At 43.3% G+C, this 13,962-nt stretch overlaps 1 long non-coding RNA gene across 1 annotated transcript; it reads right to left on the reverse strand.

The window, feature by feature from the left end:
* Nucleotides 1–5,425: 5,425 nt before the first annotated feature.
* LOC132249622 (uncharacterized) lies at nt 5,426–13,576 on the reverse strand. Its single transcript, XR_009461132.1, has 2 exons — nt 9,731–13,576; nt 5,426–6,124 (listed from the first exon to the last, which is right to left on the reverse strand). It is a non-coding gene; the product is annotated as an uncharacterized LOC132249622 (long non-coding RNA).
* Nucleotides 13,577–13,962: the final 386 nt, after the last annotated feature.

Below are 13,962 nucleotides of genomic sequence, written 5' to 3' on the forward strand. Positions count from 1 at the left end.
AGCCCAAGGCATCTAGGTTTCAGATATTCCAATACGACAAACTAGTTCTTGCCCTGTATCATTAGCTATGTCACTGAGACAATTCAGTACACATTAGAGATCAGTTGCTGCTTCAGATATTTGACTACAGACTCAAATATATAGCATCATAGCATTCTGCCAGGGTAGTTTCGAGTTACTATGCTTCAAGTTACTATGCTATAGATTAAGTAAATTCAGCACAAAATTCTCTGTTATCTGGTTTTATTTAAAATAAGGTTCTTGTTTCTCTTTTTCTAAGTTCACTGCGTTATTTTCATGTATTTTCCTCTAATGAATCTTAGCATACAATTAAAACCAGATATTAATTTCTGGGGGCAGAGACAAACCTGCATGCCTATGCACGTGCGTGTGCACACACACACACACACACACACAAAACTAGGACTAGTTGAACTCTAGATTATAAATAATAATCATTAGCCACTTTTTTTTAGTGAATCCTATTTTTATCATCATGTTGTATTAATCTGAAAGTTATTCTTCTGTTTGAAAATGTAGAAATAACTTTCATGAAATTTTCCCTTTGACTACTTGTTATTTATTTCTTTGAGCTTCTCTACACAGGGGAACTTACTGGCAGAAATCTACTCATATAATTATATCACTATAGTCCAGTTAGTACATCTCACTTTAATATACTCTAATCGGTGGTGTTTTTCAATGAGTTTGTGAGATACCTGTCATCACTTCTTTCACAACAAGCTATACTCATTTAGAAACTCCTCTCTCCAACAGCAGTCTTTCTGCTGCTGCATGCCTTAATACTACTCAGTACTCTAAGACAGGGTTTCTCAACCTATGGGTTGTGACTCAAAAGCAGGTCACAAGAATATATGAAAGGGTCATGGACAAACTTTAAAAATGGATCAACAAGCTTTAAAAATGGATTCTGCTTTAAAGGAGAAATATGTGGGAGACTGTGGCTTTTGCGTTGCAGGCTGGCAGGGTTTCAGCCTGCTAGGGGCTGCTTGCCCCTCTTCCCCTTCACCCCCCCCCACACACAATCACTCTTTGCCCCACACACTGGGGGGGGGCTGGAGCCTGGGGGTGGGGGGCAGGGGGTTGGGAGTGAGGGGCACTGGGTCAGGATTGGCCATTGATGTTTACACATGGGTCCTGGTACAAAAAAGGTTGAGAACCACTGCTCTAAGAGACTGAAACACATGCTACATAATGATGCAAACATGGAGAAGAATGAGGGAGAGAAGTCCTTGCATTGTTCCATAAATACTAAGCTGAACCATAAAAGCCTTCATGGCAAGGAGTAGCATAGCAGAGTTGAAAAAGCAGGTACAGCACAGCTGACATTTCAAAAGCATGTATTCAGTTTGCTATAAAAGGAAAGCAGTAGACTGGTTTTTGAACTTCTTCTCTATACTCTTGCTTCCTAAAGAGTTAAATGATTGACATTATTTGAGAGGGTTGTAGACGGTTGTTTTGCTCAGCTCAGGAAATCACATGACTTGCCCACAGCAGGTGCTTCAAACAGTCCTAAGCAGAGTGTGGTAGGCAGCTGAGCTACAGGCAGTCATGCTTGGGATTGGCTCTGATGCCATATGCATCAAAACGGCCACTAGTGTAGGACACAACTGGTGATCACAAATGTGTCTGGAGCAGGCATCCAGAACGAAAAGAGTGCCATGTCATATTTAGGAAGATATTGTCATGGATAATCTGCCATGGGGGGAAAACATTGTTTATCTTTCTGTGACTGGTCTGCAATTATGAATATGAATGTCCGGGCTAGGAAAATATTGTATGTATATGGGATGGCATGCATAACTCAAGAGCATTTTCAGAATCTGACAATCCAAACAGGCCAACATATATGTAAATCTAGCCCCCAGTTTATCTTCTGATTGAATATTAACATGCACTGGATAAGAGCACAGGAGGACACCTTCAACAGCCTGATCTGATGACTGAGACTAATGTTTCCACTGCCTGCTAGCACACAAACCATCCTGGGAGACCAGCTGAGGCATCTGTCAGCAGGATTTAATTTTTAGGATGAGGGAACAAACTGAGCAAACCACTGACCTCTTCTTGGAGACAAAAAGGAGTATCTCTGACATCTGCTGGCCACAAGCATGTCCTACAACAGATTAGCCCACCAGCCTAAGGACCAGTGAATGTGGCATTTCAATTGCTGTGTGTTTCTGTTATCTTACTCAAGTATGTATTGCAAAATACTTAGTACCCCTAAGTAGCCACTTACAGAGAAATGTAAGCAAAAGTTTTTTGGGGAAAGGGTACAGTTGCAATGGACTGCATTTTCACCCTTACCCTTTTTCTTAACTCCTGCTTGTTTTCACTCCTATCCTGTTCTAGTGGGTGCTTTAAGTTTGTTGATCAGAGTGAAGACCCTTTCCTTTTCAATAGAAGCCATGAGAATTGGCAGGTTTGCCAGGAAGATATGTGTTTATTTAATTGCTTAAGCACCACACCTACTACAGATACAGGAAGAAAGACAAGCCAGGCTTGTGGTTTCATGTGTCACCTATCGTGCTGCATAAATTATAGTACAATAGAAAGTATCGTGCCCTTATTACACTGGATCAGGTAATGCCATTCTTCTGACTGGGTACTGTATCCCCATAAGATGCCAAGCTAATTACTACCTCAGGTCAAACTGCACAGCTCTAGCTGAGCCTGTGTTCCTGCTGTGCAGACCTGTCCCTGTATTTCAGGAAGTGTAAAGCTTGCAGAGAAATGTGCAAAGCCACATCTCAATAAAACATTCCTTGCTGTGTTCATACTACTCCAATGGTGATTCCCCAGGGCATGCTGGGGAAGGGACAAGTCATGGTATCTCAACATCCTGTCCTTTCTAGGGTGCCAGGCATTCCTATGGGAAGAGTCTCCGCTCTTTCATAGTTATAGGGACTGCAGTTCTTCTGGCCCCTTATCCAGGTTGCAGGAGTTCCTCCCCAGCTGTTGGACACCCACATACACATCAAGCAGAATCTGGCCTTTTCTAAATAGAGACTCCCTTAGATATTCTAACAATCATATATGGAGAGTATATCATCATTGTAATTGTACTTCACCAAGTTATACTGCTTTCAACCTGTAACCTGCTGCAGTGCATATTTTCACTATATATAATGACTGGTTATAGGATTATTTGCAGTTTTTCAACCAAGATTTATCTTCTGAAAAGTCTATCTACATTTGGTGAAGTCTGAATCTCATTCATGAGAAAAATGTTGCTCCTAATGCTGTAGATTTCTTTGCAGTGTAGTTTTTGAGCGCTCCCAATGAGCTGCTAATCACTTTTGCAGATTAAAGAGAGATTGTTCACATAGTTTAGGGATGTCAACCATACAGTCCACAGGTGAGATGCAGACCATGGCACCACTCCATCCAGCCACTGGGTTACTGGTAGGCCATGGGATGCAGGAGTGTGCATAGCAGTGGGTGGGCCCGCCACAGAATCCAGGGTCCTGTGACCCCAGTGAACATGGCCCTCAACAGCAAGGACAGGAAAGGGAGATGGGCACAGTGAACAAACACTCTGCTGCAGCCTGGCTTGTTCTGCAGCTGCTCTGCCCCCCACTGCTTGTGCCATCTCCACCATAGCAAGTGGCCACTTGCCCCACTGTCCCATCCATGCTGCCCCCTCCCCACCCCATGGTTGCTGCCATCCTGGTTGCTGGTGCTGCCCCCAGACCCACAGGAGGCTGAGGAGCTGTTGGTCCAGATCCAGCACTGAGTTTAACACCCCAGGTTTAGGGCTATAATTTGGAAGTATACTACTGTTTAAGGATTACTTTATATAAAATCTTTCTGTCCGATATTAACAAAAAGAAATGATTTTGTTTCACTGTTTCACATTCAGCACAGGAATCACAATTCAAGATGCACAAAATTATAACCAATATTCTTCAGATATTCAAATATGTAAAATACTACAAGTGCTCTGTATGCATGTCTATAAATATCTAGTGAACTTCATTATTCTTATTTATACCACCAACATACTCTATTGAAAATCAGGGCTCCATTTTATGCAGCACTCAGAATATGCATAGCATGCACACATCTCTGCAAACAAAACAGGGTAGGAAAAAGTTTTATCCCAGTTTTACAGAAAAGGAAATGAGGTACAGATAGATTAAGGCCCTAAACCTGACACCATTGGCTGCATACAGGCATAGTAGTTGGCCTGCTCTCTGTAAAATGCAAGATCAGAGCCTCAGTGACTTGTTTGAGGTCAGAAAGGATAGATCACAGATCTCCCAGTCTAGCACTATTCATTTCTTGAGAGAAGCAAAGGTTCAGCAAATACTTAGCATGTATGCTTGTGTTTCTACTGAAGGCACATTCTGAATTGAGTAGCTAATCAACAAGCGTGCACATTTCTAACTATAAATTGCACATGTGTTTCATTGTTGATTAATTGCATAAGTCCTCAAATAAAAGAACTGACAATTTCATGTGATTTATGTAAATAACCCACACAAAGCAGAGGGAATTGTCTGGTTCAGTTTGAGAATTGGCAGACGAATTATTATTCACTGAAGGAACTTACTTTTCAACAAATTAACAAACAAAATGTGAAATTTATCAGTTACTCATCATAAAGAACAGGTAATAGTACCTGAATTCAGGGGAGCACAGGTTTTAGCCTACTAGGGGACATAGGCAACTGGTGGGGGGGGGCCACAGAGGGGAACATGCCTCCCCTGACTGGGCTGTTCCCACCACCAATGCTACTGGCAGCATCGGCAAGTGCTCACCAGCTCTGTCCCCACCAGCAGCGTCTGTGGGTACCCCCCCAGACTCAGGAGGAACCAGTCACCCATGCTAGGGGGGAAGTCGAGACTCTAGTGTGTACTGGAGTGGCGCTTGGCAGACCTTGATTCTAGCTGCAGTTCTACTTCTGTATAGAAGTAACTTAAAACACTTAACACACCTGGTTAGTGGGCTTTTTTTCTGTCCTGTGTGTTTTTTGGTATTTTTCCCCCCCTGAAATTACTTATAATGCTTTTGGCTTTTCCACAGCACATTTTTCAGTTCTGCTAATGAGCACACATGTTAGTTATGTCCAGTTGGTGGTGTTGAATATTTCCCTTCTTGTCTGAGTGTTGTATACATTTGATCAAGTTAAATGATCTCTAGAGCATAAATGCAGTCTTACCAATGTAGAGGTCTAGTGACTAGTCATCACCCTATAGACAAAAAGTAAAGATAGATATCTAGGGTGTGATATCAATATTTGGGTATACAAACAGGGCTGGACTTAACCTTTCAGGATGTAATCTGCTATCTGCATGTTACAATCAGCTCACTGGTTCCCATGTTAGAGGCTCAGGCATGCTTAACAGCAACAACCTATCTAGATCAGATATATATAAATGCATATTAAAATGTACAAATGTTTATAAATCTACATGTATACTTTTATTAAGGAAAACTTGTAACTGGATAAATATCACAGCTTTATATGTAGACTATCCCTTTAATTAATAAATATAAGTGTATCAGCAATCCCTCACAGTCAAGAATGATGTCTTCCATGATAGTTTTATCTGTGGGTCCAAGGATGGCTGACAAAGCTGACCTGGGATCGACAGACTCTGTTGCAACTCGGGCACATGTTTCCATGTGGAGTGAGTAGCTCCAGATTCTTGATTTGGTCCTCAATACACTAATTCTGCCACTCCCACTTTTTTGTCTCCTGTTGTTATTGTTGTAAGCTTTCGAAGTACTGAGATCCTTGTAGCAAACTCTTCCTCCATTTGAGGCAGTCCTGTGAGATAGTCTCCCATGAGTTCATATTGATGTTGCATTTTTTAAAGTTGGCCTTGAGGACATCCTTGAAGCTCTTTCTCTGCCCTCTTCTTGAGTGTACGCTTTGACTGACCTGGGAGAATAAAATTTGTTCATAAGTCTGGAGTCAGACATCCAAATGGTGTGGCTGGCCCAGCAAAGTTGATGTTGGATGATCATTGCCTCAATGCTCAGTGTTTACTTGCAAGAGGACGCTAATGTTGGTGCATCTGTCTTCCACAGGCAGTGTCGATGGTATTTTTCCAGAGCCTTGAGGTGTCTCATGTAAGTAAGATGGGGTCACCAACTAAAGTGAATATTTACAAGTTATAAATACATATGATTATAACTATATACACACCCAAATAGAAACAGGTAAGCATAATAGTCCCAAACAATATGAACAGGTAAGTTCAACAATAAATGGCACTCTAACATACAAAGCATATAGTTAACAGTTAATAAACACTCCAAAATGCACAACATGTATCAACCAATCAATAAACACTCCAAAATATAAGATGCAAGAGTTCTCTAGTGGTTCCCCTCCTCTAGGGGATCTCTTCCTCCTGCCTCTTTATCCTAACTTCCCTGAGTGTCACTTCCTCGTGGAAGACCCATTTCCTCACTGACCCACGTGTCCCAAGGAGCTCAGTGGGGCAGTGTTCACAGGCTCCCTGACCTGGCTAATGTTTCTCCAGGGAGGGCTCAGTCCAGGCCTCAGGGTAGCGGCGTGACTTGCTCACACATCCCAGTGGCTCAATCCTTCCTAGGGAGAGTTGCGGGCCTGGGCTGCCTCATACCTACCCAGGGCTGTGCCACTCTGAATGCTGCTCCCCGCACTCAGGAACCGTTCCATTCCCAGGGCCCTTGCAGACCTACTGCAGGGAATGGTTCCAAGACCACCCGGCCCCTCCATCCCCAGGGCCCTGCAATGACTCATCCCACAGTAGTGCTGGCTCCCTTGCCCAGCCTCATGCTATGATTAGAGACCCGAACCACCTCGCTGAGGCTCTCAAAATCTCAGTCCCTCATGGACCCTCCATGCAGCAATGCCTGCACTGCAGCCCGGCCTCGTGCCAGGGTTGGAGACCCAAGCCTCCTTGCTGCGGCTCCCAGGGTCCCAGTCCCTCATGGACCCTCTGTGAAGCAATGCCTGTACCACCCACTGCTTCTGTCGAGTGCTGGAATCTTTTGGGCTCTTCTGGGCAGCCAGATATGCCTGCTGGGCAGCTCTCCCAGTTCTTCTTGGCCCCAGGACCTCTTCCTTCTTCGTCCCCTGCTGACTCCCCCGCATGCTCAGCATGCAGTTGCTTATATCCCCTTCTGGGGCTCTGCCGCAGATTGAAAATGAACCAGTTAGGGAGGTCTGCAACTGCAGTTCCTAATTAAGTCCATTCCTGCCCCCCACCCCTTTGGAGTAGAGTGGGAGCAGACTATCCTCCTGGCTCTTCTGCTGCCTATCTCTGATTGGTGGGTTTTGCCCCACCAATCGCATTTAAAGTCTCCTAAGCCTGGAGAGCCAGGCGAAGCCTGGCGAGCCCCCCACATACAGTTTGGGTACAGCAGAAATCAAGAAGGGTGTAACTGCACCACTGCACCCCTCCTCTTCCTGATCTGCCCCTGCACAGCTACATGAAACTGACATCTTTAAGAAGGCTATTTGAAAATATGAGTGCAGTACTATTATCACACTGGAACATATGCTTTAGATGAAGAAAGAGATCAGTGCCATAGCAACGAAGTTTGGCACGCGGGGTAAAGCCTGCAGTGGCAGCCCACTTGCCCTGCACACAGATCCGGGGGCACACATGGCCCCTATGCTTGCCCAGGAGTGCACTCAGCAGCAAGAACCACTCTTCACCTGTCCCTGCGCAACCCCAAATGAGCCGCTTGTGGCTCTGTTCTTCACCCCACCCCGGCTGGACAGTACCTGTTGGTGCCCCTTCACTTCAGCACCTGGGGTGGTCACCCCACTTGGCCCCCCTCCCCTTGCTACAGCACTGAAAAAGACTTAAATACAGGAGAAGAAAGGGATGTCCGTTCATTGTCTGTTCCAAAAACAAACATGGAATATACATGCCTACATGACTGGTGTACCATTGCATAATCTTGATATAGTGCCTGCTTTGGGCATGAGCATTTCATTGTGACTGATACAGAAAGCAAGGCTAGACAGGAGTGCATCTTAAAAGCAAATTTCTCTTAACAAAAAATAAATAGCCTGCAAAATCCTTCACAAGGTGCCAGAACACCCATGAGAGGTTCATTATTAATTTGAGTTATTCTATGACTGTAATCTTAGTTCTCTTATCTTTCTATTCTCTTCCTCTGCTTTGTCATCAGTTTACAGGAACAGATTCTCTCTTATTTGTTCTGTAAAGAAGCTAGCATTCTTTAGTACTTTAAGAAATGACAAAGATAGTAACGTTCGTCCAGGTATCTTATAGTACTTTCTATCCGGGAACTCCATAACACCCTATAGTAGGGAGTAGTGGCAGAGCCAGTAAGGCATCTCCCAGAGGTGTGCCTTTGACACTCACTCCAAACTTTTGCCAAAGGTTGCCCCCATCAACCTGCTGTAAAGGCAACTGGAGTTAGATAAGCATTATAATTCATATTTTTAAAGATGTGAAAGCTGCGGTGTAGACATGTCTTAAGTGACTTGATTAAAATTTCCCAGCAAGTCATGGGCAGACCAAGAAATAGAATTAACAAATCCTAACTCTCAGTCTTTTGCTATAACTATACCCCTGGAGAAACTTCTTTTCCAACAATGTATCAGAACAAAGCACTTGGTCTTTTTCTGTTGTAACTACACACATACAAACTTATCAGTCGCTTTTGTCTTTTGGATCCGTAATGTTTCTCCCAACAACGTTGTCAGACAAATTACTTCTAACATTCAGGCCTCTACCATTTCAAAACATAGCATTTGGCTTATCTAAGTGGTAGAGTACAGATGAAACTATTTGGATGTGTCTACATGTAGCCCTACAGCAATGTGTCCATAATGCACTATACATGTGGCACATGGTTATTTTTAGCAGCTACTTCACTGTAGTGGTGCACTAGAACAAGGGACCGCACCACTATGACGAAGTAGCTGCTGGTTACATGTAGACACCTCTGGGTGCTATGTCACCATAGCGCATTGCTACAGTGACATAGCATCACATGTAGATGCATCCTTTCTTTATGTATCAGTTAAACTGTTGTGTCTCAAAGATTTACATGGAGACTCCCACAATTTGGCAGTTATATGCAACTAGTTGATACTTTTCTTTATTTAGTATTTGAAATGAAAATGAATTAATTTTTTACCCATTCTTTATTCTTAATAACAAAGAATCCCACCAGCTAAACTTCCTTTCTTCCAATTAAAATATTTTTAATAGAAAAGCAAGGAGAGTATCCTAGTATCAAACAGGATAAAAGAAACAAATGATGATGAAAGTCCACCATCTACTGGAAGCATTCAGCATTACACAGCTGCTTTAAAATAACAACGTCCCTCAGTCATGACTGAGATATCACTGAAGCTGTCTCTAGTAGAATCTTGCCCTTATAAGAAGCACATAGTCTAGGATTCGGTCTCATCAGGCACTTCACAAGACACTGTAAGGTGCATTAGCCACCATGCCTATTTAGGGCATTTCCCAGTGCTTGGCAGCAGTCTGCCTCCGCTCCACACACAAATCCAGTGGGCACGTGCCCCCCTTGCCTCCCCCAGGGTGTGCACAGCAGCAGGAGTGCCCCTGATGAGCTGCAGCTCCATCTCACAATCCACCCCGGCCCCGTGGCCCCATTCAGCCAGCCCCTGTCCCTGCCCCACTCCCTCCCTCACTGTGAGGGTTTTGATCTTCCCCCCTGTCCCTTCCCTCCCCCACATCCCTCACCCACACATGCTTACCTGCTGGGTGGTGTGTATCTTTACTAGGCACCTTTCAGTCAAAGTCAAATTCTAAATTTAGATTCGAAGTAAAAAGCTATGGAAAACATAGAGAAATTATTTCCTAATTCTATCAACTGTTCACTAGATGGATGTTATTGTAGTGAAAGCAAGAGGATCCTGAACTTTCAGTGCAGTCATTTATGCCATCTGGGATTATAAAATCAAAAAAAATTATAATTCCACAATACTAAATCTCCTGAAACATTCTTTAATTTGGAACTGAGGGACCATGAATAAGAATGATCCTGTTTCAGTGAAAAGCACTGGGGGTCTTGCACATGAATTCAGAGGGAGAAGTATTGAATGCCATGTATGATATGCATGAATTTCCTGTCTTTTGCAAAAATATTGTATCTGCTGAGTTTTAAATCATGACTCAGATCATATGCCTCTGAAAACAGATCATAGGAAATCAGAACCCTAGCAGAGGCTTGGACTCAGGTTCAGACATGCAGGAGCTGATTTGAGTTACAGAGGTACAGGAGACATGTGATTTGCTATTCTATTTTTGCAGAAAGAAAATCAGTCAAATCTGACTTTGAACAAAGTCAAAGTCAAGGTCAATATTGCCATTGGCATAAGTAGGCACAACCTTGTTTGCTTTGATGGACTTGAGTCAGCAAAAAATTTAGCACTATTTCCCAGTTCAGTCAGTAACATGATTGCTCTGTCAGACCCAGTCAAACTTTCTCAGCAAACTTGTTACTAGAGATCTCTGGAGAAAAGGCAAGCACCTCTTAGGTGCAGGAGGAGGCAAGTTACTCACAATCTTATGTTTGCCCTACTTTTCATATAAGTCATGACACTTTGAAAACTCCCTTGAGGGCTTCCATTACTACAATCAAGGGGTAAAGTTATATATAGAGAATATTTTATTTCTTTACTTAGAAGTTCTTCTTGGCTTCCCAGATCATATCCTACCCAAACAATATGTGTTTTGTACAAATATTAGGCAATTAACTCTCACAACCCACCTCGGTGGGTAAACATTTTAGACCCATTTTATTACTTGTTTTGCAGCAGTATCTGCTAGGAGCCCAAATTATGAGGAATGCAACACAGAAGAAACAAATGTTGGCGCTGTTGTGCACCTACTACATCTGTCTACTGGCATAGGCAATACCTAATACATTCTTCTTGGATCTCTGTAACTCCTTCCTATAGGCAGCATGCTCTTCAAATTAGGTGGACTGGAAAAAAATCATAAAAATTGTAATTGAATACAAATTAATGTGAAACTAAAATTATCCTTTTTCCTTCAAGCTTAGAACAAGCTAGACTGGTCTTCCTGTGCCATTTCTCATCTATTTCACATCTTTCACAAACAACATCTGTGGCCATAGCATGCTCTTCAAAATTTGAAACTATTCCTGTTATATTATATGTTAGATTATTTTCATAGCACCATAATATATTGTAAGATGGCGAAGGGAACACAGACAGGCTGGAGTAAGCACCAACAGTATGTCCAGCACTGTACAGGACTCAAAAGTAGACAAAGTCCCTGCCCTGAACAGCTTACCATCTTAATAGTGCAGGGTAGAAGGAATGCACAGAAGTCCAAGGAAGAAATGTCTAGGAGTTTTACAACCGTGACTCATTATCCTAATTTTTCTGAGAATGTTGCTGACTTTACCCCATTCACACTTAGACTGAAAAATAAAATCCCTTGTGCTCTGTCAATAAGCCTCTAGGAGGGAGTATAATTCTGGGGAAGGCATTGGTCACTGCTGATCTCCAAGTTCCTTCTAGATACTTGGCTACTGAGACACATTAAAGAAAGCAATGATTATGTTTAAACTACTTGTGTTGGATCTACTGTTAAAGGAGCAGTTTGGGTATTTCAAAGGTGAAAACTGAGTGGGAGGTGGGGTTTTGCTCTCAAAATCACAGCTGGATTTTAAGTAATCACCATAATGAATGTGTGCTGCTGTAAGAAGTGTTTTGTGAGCCTTATAAGCTAGGGACAGAAATTACACATAAACAGACATAACTGATTAGAAACCAGTTCAAGTCTGTAACACAAGAGAAGTTCAGTGCACATAAGCCACTTTCAAAATGGCCAAAACTGGTTTAAGATAAATCTGGATGGATGTAGTATAAGATTTAACTGATTTAGGTCAAACCAGTTCATTGAACTTCTGTCCCAGATCCCCTCCAGATTCAAGTTAACTCACAGTCCCCCAGCATCCTGGGATACCTTGCACCACACCCACAAGCCCCACCTCACAGGGTGGGCAGGGTAGCCTTGGCCCAAGCTGTCTGCTCCAGCTGAGCAGAGTGGCACGCTTTAGCACCCCCTGGCTTCTAACCGGGAGCACTGCAGGCATGTAGCTGTACTTCCAGAATCAAAAGTGAATGTCTGTCCACTTGCTTATCAGTTCAATCTATGCAGCTTAGACTAACCTGTAAAGATTGAATCAATTCAGTCTCAGACTTTTTGACTGTCTCTACTTAGCCCTTGAAGAGCTACAACTAGTCTGCTGCTTACACAGGTTTCTCTTGAGTTCACAAAACAGTTCAGCCTCCTCAACATGTTTCTGCTCTTCAGTGTCTTTTTATCATGATAACAAATACTATTAATATCCTCCAGAGCCTAACCTGTGTCTCAGGCATGGGAGTGAAGGAGGTTCAGTGACTGAGAGAAGTATGTGAAGCCAATGGAACATCTAAACCAGTGGTTTTCAAACTTCCTAAAGTCATGGAACCCTTTCATATCACTTCTGCTGCTGCAGAAAACCTACCCCTATCCGAAAGGGAGACATGGAACCAGGCAGCCCGGCCTGGCAATGGTGGCACTCCACCTCCCAGCTTGTTCCACAGGTACCTTAAATTTCCTTGCAAAATCCCTGATGACCTGTGGTGGAATCACATGGTTCCAAAGAACACATTTTGAAAACCACTCATCTAGACCAGTAGTTGTCAACCTTTTTAGACTCAAGTTCCTCTCAGTAGACTCAAGGTATCCTTGGAAAATGTCAGCTCTTAGTTTTCACTCAATTTTGACTACAGAAAAAAACCTCAGGAAAAAACACAACAGGGCAGAATGGTTTTAACACTCTACATTTCTATTTGAAATTTCTGAATTTATTTTCTGAATCATGTTTGCATGCGTAACAGTGCTAACATTGTGTGATACCCCACAGCATCCCTGAAAGGATCTCCAGGCATCCCACAGCACTGCAGCACTGTCGTAAATAATAATTAATCTAAACAGAGGTAGGAGGGTTGGGGGGATGTAGGGAAAACAAAAAAACAGTAAGGTATTTCCTGTATTGCAGCAGCATTTACTAGTCCCAGTTATGATCAGGATCCCATTATGTTAGGCACTTCACAGATAGATAAAGAAAAAAGGGTCTTTACCAACACGGAGCTTATAAATTATGGATCTAATGCCCTAGTTAGCAAATTAACATTACTCAGAACCTTTGCTTTTGTCTGTTTGGACTGTACGCTCTTCAGAACATGACCTGCCAAACAAACTGACAGTCAGGAAGAGAAATAAATCAGAGTTCTGGGGTGCCAGACAATGTCACAATGTACATGTGATGAAATGTACATCACTGTGTGTGGCTTAATGGTGTTACAGATTACACGTACCTGTGTTTTATGGGTTTAAAATGAGTTTGCATTTTTTCAATTAAATTACATCCCGATGTAGTTTAGGTTGCAACAATACAATATGGAATATTGCAGTCATTAGTCAGCTCACCACCAGGCTGCAGGAGAGGCAGGCAGGCTCTGCAGAAAAAAAAGCATCAGGCCCTCACCACTTCTGCCTCCTGCAGCTGGCACAACACCTGGGGCCACCCAGGAATGAGCTGGTTTGCCCCTGAGGCAGCATAGGAAGGTGGCAGAAGGGCAGCTGGGTTTGCTGATGCCTGGAGAATGCAGCAACACTGCACGGGGTACTGGAAGCCCAAGCGAGCTGCTGGGTGGCTGGGTGTTGCCCCAGCTCAGAGGAACCCAATCCAACACTTCCAGCACCCTATGCACCATCTCTGCCACCTTCTATGGCTGTCAGCACAGCCAACTTCCCTCCTGCCATCTCCCCACACTGCCCCAGGGACAAGCTGAGTGTGCTGGGCAGCACCCGGCCAGCTAGCAGCTTGCCTGGGCTTCTAGTGCCTCATGATCTGTCTCCACTGACTTCTTCAGCCAGCAGCAAACCCAGCTACCCTCCTGCTGCC

Source organism: Alligator mississippiensis, chromosome 3 (genome assembly GCF_030867095.1).
Source record: "Alligator mississippiensis isolate rAllMis1 chromosome 3, rAllMis1, whole genome shotgun sequence".
NCBI lineage: Eukaryota > Metazoa > Chordata > Crocodylia > Alligatoridae > Alligator > Alligator mississippiensis.